Source organism: Ictidomys tridecemlineatus, chromosome 4, assembly GCF_052094955.1.
Source record: "Ictidomys tridecemlineatus isolate mIctTri1 chromosome 4, mIctTri1.hap1, whole genome shotgun sequence".
Classification (NCBI taxonomy): Eukaryota; Metazoa; Chordata; class Mammalia; order Rodentia; family Sciuridae; genus Ictidomys; species Ictidomys tridecemlineatus.
The window spans coordinates 49,866,129-49,874,058 of NC_135480.1; positions in this window are offsets into that span (position 1 = coordinate 49,866,129).

The following is a 7,930-nucleotide window of genomic DNA, read 5'->3' on the forward strand; positions in this document are numbered from 1 at the left end:
TTCATCCCATCCGAGGGTTAGATAAAATTACAAGGATAGCTTATACATTAAATGTGTGATGCTGTGAAGTTCTTCTGAATCTCAAAGGCCAACCTCTTCTTGAAGCCTAGGCCTAGATAAATTGCACTGGGTAAGAATAATCCCAGGTTCTGATCCTAGTTCAATAACTAGGAGATCTGGAATATACCTCTTCCCTTTCTGCACTTTTCTTTCCATCATTGGTAAGAGGAAACCAAGGCAGTAACTGCTAAAGCTGAACATTAGGGGCCTAGGCATGTAGCCCAGCAGTAGAACAATTGTCTTGCATATGCCCTGCTGTGGGTTGGATTCCCAGCGCATGCACACGTGCGAACACACATACAAAATGTAAATCTGAACATCACACATTCCTTGTGAGCAACAATTTCAATCCTAGGTTATAGACATAAAAATGAGTCTATTAATGAATCCAGATACGTGTTTTAGAAAGTTCATAGTAACACCATTCAAATGCCTACTAACAGCTGAATGACGGTGATAGTCACAGTAATGAGAATGAATAATTTGCAGCAATAGAGTGTATCTTACAATATAATGTTGAGTGGAAAAAAAACTGACCCAAAAGAACACAAACTATCATTTTATTCATAAATTCTTAAATGGGCAAAACAAATTTACGTTGGAAGTTGAGATAGTGATGGGGTGCAGGGCACAAGGGGGGCTATGGGAGCTCATGTTCTGTTTCTTGGTCTGACTATTGGCTGCAGGGATATATTAATTCGAAAATTAATGGGTACACATTTGATAATTTGGGCAAATTTCTGCATGCATATTGTAATTTAATAAAAATTTACTAATTTACCACAAAACAATATTAAAAAATGAAGCCCCGGATGATATGCCCCCTAAGATCCCTACTAAACTCCCTTTTCTAACTTTCTGTCACTCAAAAGTCCACAGGTCTTAACCTAGACCAGTCCTGTCACCAGTTCTTCCTTTAGGAGATCATGTTTCTAGCTAGCTTTTGCTGCCTTCAGCCACCAAGCAATGTTTCCGTCCTGGCCCTGACATCTTCCCTCAATAATTCCAACAGCCAGGCTTTGTGACTCATAAGGCAAGATCATGTGGTGGTAATGGATATGGGTTCATTCTGCAGCTGAATATCTATATACACTTCTGCAAATTCCTTAACCTCTTTGTAGCTCGGTTTTCTAATCATAAAATGAATATTTACCTCATAAGGTTGTTGGGTGGACCAAGAGATTTAGTATACATAAATTACTTAGCTCAATGCCTAACAGGTAAATCTGAGCTCAATAGATACTGGTCACAAGTATCTCACTTAAGACTCATAAGTGATACTATCATCATCTCCATTTTTATGGACAAGTAATCTGAAACTTGGAGAGTTTAAATAACTTGTGAGAGGTCACACATAGCCAATAACTGAAATACTAATACTATGGCCCCTAGGATGTGCCCTCCCAAATAGCCATACAATCCACAAATTTTAATTAAGATGCTAGTCTCCTATTGTATTAGACTAAAGACTATGTTTTCCAGCTAGGTTTAGTCACATGACCACCTTCTTACCAATAGGATGTAAGCAAAAAGTGTTGCATGGCAGCTTCCAGAGATAGTCCTAAACAGATGGATGGGAAATGGATATTCAACTTCTGTATTATCAGACTGTTACACAGACCAACCGACCCACTGAGAATAACTGGAAAAGCTGAACAACATGTAAAACAAATCAACTTGAGAGCATTGGAAAGCAATAAAATGTTCAGGGCCAAGGGGGAACCCTGGAGATATGAACCCATCATATGGGGACAGTTTCCCCAGGACCATCTACCTATTTAAGGAGAGAAACCGAGAGGTTGAGCAGGGCAGCTGCCACTCTCACCAAATAGGCAAAACTTCAGGTACTGCCAAGCTGAAGAGACTCCCAGGAAGCTCCCTCTCACTTTGCTTTGGGCCTCTTAAAAAAAAAAGAGTGTAGATGAAGGGAAAATTAGGAAATTTTCAGTTAAAAAAAAATACTGATAAAAATCGTTAACAGCTGACCTAAACAAAAGGAAACACTAAAGCATATGACAGAAGGAAAATCATCGCAGGTGGAAGCTTGGTGACACAGGCAAGAGTAGAAAACAAATAAGAGGGTAACACATGGGCAAATCTAAAAGCATAGTAACTATGTGAAATAACAAAAATAAAGTCTTATTAGGTTTTAAAATACATAAATCAAATTAAAATACACAAAAACAGAAGCATTCAAATAAATGAGTAATGGAATTAAGTGTTTTAAGGTCCAGGCATTGTCTGGGAAGACACGAAAGAACAATTAATATTGGACTTTGATAAATCAAGAATCGTGCTGCAATCTCTAGGGTAACCATTAAAGGAGTAGTAAAAGACAGTACCAAGATAATGGAGAGAAAATTGGCATGTAGTTGCTCCATTTAGGCAGGTTTCATAATGTGTATGTAGTTGCTATTTGTCATGTATCTGTCAACTTTTCTTTGGCATTCTGTTTTTATTTGACTGTGATTTTGATGTTGTTGTGGCGTAGTTAAAAGCTAAGGAGAGAGGCAAAACAATTCTCTCAAAACAAATTAAGGTACAACTCAAACTGAAAGAGGCTTTCACTTTAGAAAAAGTATCTTTTCTGAATTTGAATACTTCTGTTATGAGTTAAATTGTGTCCCCTAAAAAGAATGAGTTAAGTCCTAACTCCTGTACCTCAGAGTATAACCTTATTCAGAAACAGTATCTTTGAAGGTGTAATTACTCAATACAATAACAAGTCAGGTCATACCGAAATATGGTGAACACTGGACCCAATAAGACTGGTGTTCTTAGGAGCAGAAAATTTGGACACAGACATGCACAGAGGGAAGATAACGGGAAACCATACAGGAAGGAGATGGCCACTGGAGTTATGTAGCCACAAGCCAAGGAAATGCTTGGAAGGGGCAGGGTAGGCTCCTTTCCTGGAGTCTTGAGGAAATACTGCTCAGTAGACACCTGGGTTCTGGACTTCTAGCCTCCAGAACTGTAAGAAAATTAATTTCTGCTGTTTGAAGACACCTAGTTTGTGTCCTTTGTTACAGCAGCCATAGGAAACTAACACACCATCTGAGGGACAAGATGGGATCCCTACATTATGAGGGTTTTACAAAAGCTCTAGATCCCAATCAATAATCAGAGGTTGTTGGACCACATCAAAGCAGGAAGGGGAGAGGGAAGCCTGGCGGAGCCTCCTGGGGACCTCTTTGATCACCTGAAAGCAAGGTGTGCTCTCAGGATGAAAGCAGTGTGAGAAATGAAAGGCCCTGGACTGGAGGGGTCTTCAGTGAGAAGCCTCATGGCACATTCCCCTTGGGGACTCTGGAATATTAGTAGTGGCCTTTGAAGGGCGGTCAGTGAGCATGCCCTACAGGAGTCCTACTTGCCTGGGCGAAGGCAGCCTGGATGGTGAGGTTGGGGTAGAAGAGCCAGGACTTCTCTTGGTGGGCAAGGAAGGCATGGGGCAGGAGGAAATCAGAAGACTTTAGTTTATTGGCAGCACAGTGGACGGAGAGTGGGATTTTATTTTTTATATTTTTGGAGGGGGATGTGTTTGAGGGTCACACAGGATGATGCAAGACAGCCTTTGATCCAGCCATGAAGGGATGCGTCCCAAATACTTTGAAACCGATGACCTGCTTACCTACCCTTTAAAGTCTCCTAAGAACAGTCAGTAGGATTCCTTCCTGTGAGTATGACAGCTGAGTACCAGCCATAGAGGCAAAGCCTCCAGATCAATACCTGAGTATCATCTAGCAGAGAAACGGAGAACACACCAGGGAACAGCAACAGTGCCACCCAGGGAGCAGTTGCCCAGCTGGCTGAGATTTTAGGGACAGAAGGATGCATGTGTGACTCACTTCAGACCCAGCCAGGCACGCACAGAGGAACCCCTGGAGCCCCAGTGATTCTATTGGTGTGTGGTTCCTGCCACTGGCCACTGAGGTCACCCCTGAGGTCTTGATTGTCCTCTCCCCTGAGCCTTCCCAGGTCAATGTGATCTGGGAGCCAGGTCTTCTTATCGGCTTATCCTATCTACCTTCCTCTCCAGACTTATGTGACCAGCAAGATTCTACACTCCCATCTTTGCTGGGGCAGATACTAAAGCTATTCAGACCTCAGATGGTTTCTTTAAGAGAAGAAAGTTACAAGTATGACCTCTAGCAATGAAGTGGAACCAAGACTTGAAGACTTGAAACACTCTTGGTCAGTGGGCATGCAAGAGACTGGACACCTGGTCAACAGAGGCCAGTCCAGAGAGACGGTCCCCAGAGAGATTCACGTGCAGATTGGTGCATTGGGTGACATCATAGAGAACACAGCACTGAAGAAGTGGCACCTGTTGGCCTGGCTTACCACTTAGATCTCCTCCAGTAGAAACTGCCCATTCTGACCTGGAAGTGTCATTTTCTGATTCTGCTGTTGGGAGTTGACTCACCACAGCTATTCCAATTACAGCTCTAGCCATTCCCATTTTAAAATTGGAGCCAACATACAGCAGACTGTCTCTCTTGAGGAACCCTTGAGCAAGGGCAGGACTGTGGGAGGAGGGCAGGACCATCCCCCTTTCACAGCTAAAGACTCTGAAGCTCCACTGAGTGTTGAGATGTCCAGTGCCACCCAGGGAGCGGTTGCCCAGCTGCACCGAGAGCCCTGGGTTATTAACATGATTAGCCAGGGTTACTGTTTAGAATGAGCATACTTGTTGATCTTTTTCCCCTGGAGCTATTGATTTATTTTCAAACTACACACTTATTTTGTTTACATTTACTTCCCCAAATTATTATGGACTCATTCTGTATTCTGGGGATGGGAAGGGAATCAAAGTCTTATGCCACTGGTGTTGGGGAACAGATGCCCAGTATCAGGCTGTTTGCTCTAGGGTCACAGCAGATCTGGAGGGCTGTTTCCCAATGACTGCTGCCCTGCCCTGACCCTCCAGGCTCCTCTTCCCCCTCTGCATAGTCCCTTAAAGTCCTGCAGAACCACCTCACCTCACTCTCAGCTGATGCCCCAAACTCTCCCTTCACATCTTTCCTCTCTCCCACCCTTGGCCCTATGTTCTTGGCCTTGGGACTTGGGTCTGTGTCTTAATTTTAGCCTGATGTATCCCCAAGGCTCATGACTGGGCCCAGAGTACTTGATCACCTAAGAGGCATCTCCCTGGAATATGGTGTTTATTGAAAGATTTTTTTTTTTTTTAGAGTTGGCAGAGTTAGGTAACTTTATGTTTTGAGTGATTATTTCCATGTTCAAGAGTATATAAATATGGCATAGAAGGTAAAACAAAATACCACATGAAATAACAGGTTTGGCTTCTATTCCCATATTTACCCTGAGTAGACCGGGCACTAGTATGCTGGAGGGGGTGGGGGGTGGGGGTGGAGTGGTGATGGGAACCTAAGACAGAAAGGGAAGGAGCAGGTAAGCACAAGGCATTGAGTCTAGGTGGGGACACAGCAAAACCGTGCAGCCTGGTGGACAAGGGTTCAGGCTCCAGAGGCTGACAGCTGGTTCCAGTCACCACTTTGGAGTCTGACTACCTTACATAAATGCCTGGACATCTTTGTGTCTCAGTCTTATCCTCTAAAAAAAAAAAAAAAAAAACAACAGGGATAATGCCTATCTTAAAGATTTTGCTTTCAGGATTAGATGGGATAAATGCACTTGCAGAATTTATTACAGCACCCATAGGCAAGAAGAGCCGAATTCTCTGTAGCTATTGCTATGATCAAGATCCAGGGGCTTCCTGGAGGAGCCGTGATGCCACTGTTTTTGTTTTTGTTTTTTTTGGGGGGGTACCAGGGATTGAACCCAGGGAAGCTTAGCCATTCAGCATATCCCCAAACCCACACACCCCCCCCATACACACATAAGGAAGGCTCTACCATGTAGCGTATTTTTACTTAGAGACAGGATCTTGCTGAGTTAATTAGGGCCTCGAAAAGTTGCTGAGGCTGGCTTTGAACTTGCAATCCTCCCGCCTCAGCCTCTTGTTTCGCTGGAATTACAGGCTTGAGTCCATGCCTGGACATGCCACTGGTTTTACTTTTCTTCCTTCCCTCCTTCCCTTCCTTCCCTTCCTCCCTCCCTTCTTTCTTTACTGCCAGTTTCTGGAACGGAACCCAGTGCCTCATTCATGCCTATTTTTCTTCATTTCTAGACGTGAGCTGGAAAAGGTATGAGCATGAAATTACCCAGCATGTCCGACAGGCTCAGGGGTGGTCAGCTGCTGCTTCAGCTGTAGAAATCCGAGCCTCTGTAGTTTCTGAGCAGAAAGAGGGCAGATGAGCCCCAAGGAAAACTTATAAAGTTCCATCAAAGGTGATAAGAGGGGCTGGGGATGTGGCTCAAGCCGTAGTGCACTCTCCTGGCATGCGTGCGGCCCGGGTTCGATCCTCAGCACCACATACCAACAAAGATGTTGTGTCCGCCGAGAACTAAAAAATAAATATTAAAACTTCTCTTTCTCTCTCACTCTCTTTTTTTTTTTTAAAAAAAAAGGTGATAAGAGGTCAGTGTTTACAAAACAAGAGCGACTGTGTACATTTCCGATTGATATTCAATGGAAAAGAGAATCCCATCCAATATTTAATCAAAAAGCTTGCAAGCAGTGGAGGGGAGCTCAGCGTGGAATGGCAAGGGAGCTCCGGGGACTAACCCCTTGAGGGACTGATGTAGTGATTCCGGTGCATTATCTGCACATCCTCTATAAACGTGCTGGGATTAAGAAAAGAAAAAAAACAAAAAACGAAGAAAACCAAACAAACTTGGTCCTGAAAGAGTAGGAGTTGAAGGTTGGGGCCAGCCCTGCAGAAGGGAATGTTCCTGATGAGTGAGTGGAATTTAAAACCAGGCCCTACCAGGTAAGGAGATGAGAGGGACAGGGAGGCTAGTGAGGACAGGTCCCAGCCCGCAGAATAGCTTTCTTTGTTGAGAGAATGTACCTGCGAGCCACATTGCTCCTCCTCCCAATGGGAAGGGACTCAGGTTAAGTCCTTCCAGGTGCCCCAGTGTCATCAAACGTCCAACCTTAATTCATAGACTCCCACTCGGGCTCAAAGCTTTGTCCAGGTTCTTTCACTGAGAAAAGAAAGAGATGAAATGGATGCTGCCCGCAGAGGGGCCAGTCCCAGGCTACATGAACATGTTTTGATTCCTGAGACACAAAAATCATTTATTTTTGGTTCACTTCAGTATTTAAAGCAGCGCACATATAACACATTTTCATCCACATGAATAGTTCCCGATTGTTGGAGCAAATTAATCTTCTACAAGCCACTCAGCAGTGAGGTAAGAAGATAAACAGTAGGTGAAATTGTACACTTTCCCCTGTACGTGAACCTACTGTTGACAATCAACCCCTCCATTTGAGCTCTCCACATCCAGGGACGGCCACTTTCTCTGTTCATGTGGCGGCCCCAGCTGCCCCCTGCCATCTCTGCCCTGCGAAGGTCGTTCTCTGAACAACCACCTGGGTGGGGCATGCTGCCATTTTCAGTTTGGAAGGAAAAGCCTGTAAATCTGCTTCCTGGGAAGAGAGAGACATTGCTGAATTGTCATTTGCCTCCAGAATGCAGAAAACATCAATTTCATTGTAGCTCATCAGAGTTGGAAACACCTGCCACTTCCTGTCTCGGTTGCAATTAACGTGCTGCATCTCGGCATTGATTGATTCCAAGCAGCCTAACACTGCCAAAGTCAAGGTTTAAATGAAACAGTACAACCTGATATTATTTTTCACAGTTTTAGAAACAAGAGCTTATTTTTATTGCCAAAGAATCACTACAATGGTGGAGGACGTAAACCCTTTTTTTTTTTTTTTTTTTTTTAGATAAATGTGTGTAGAATAGATTGATGCTTATTAAAAAAATAGTTCTTT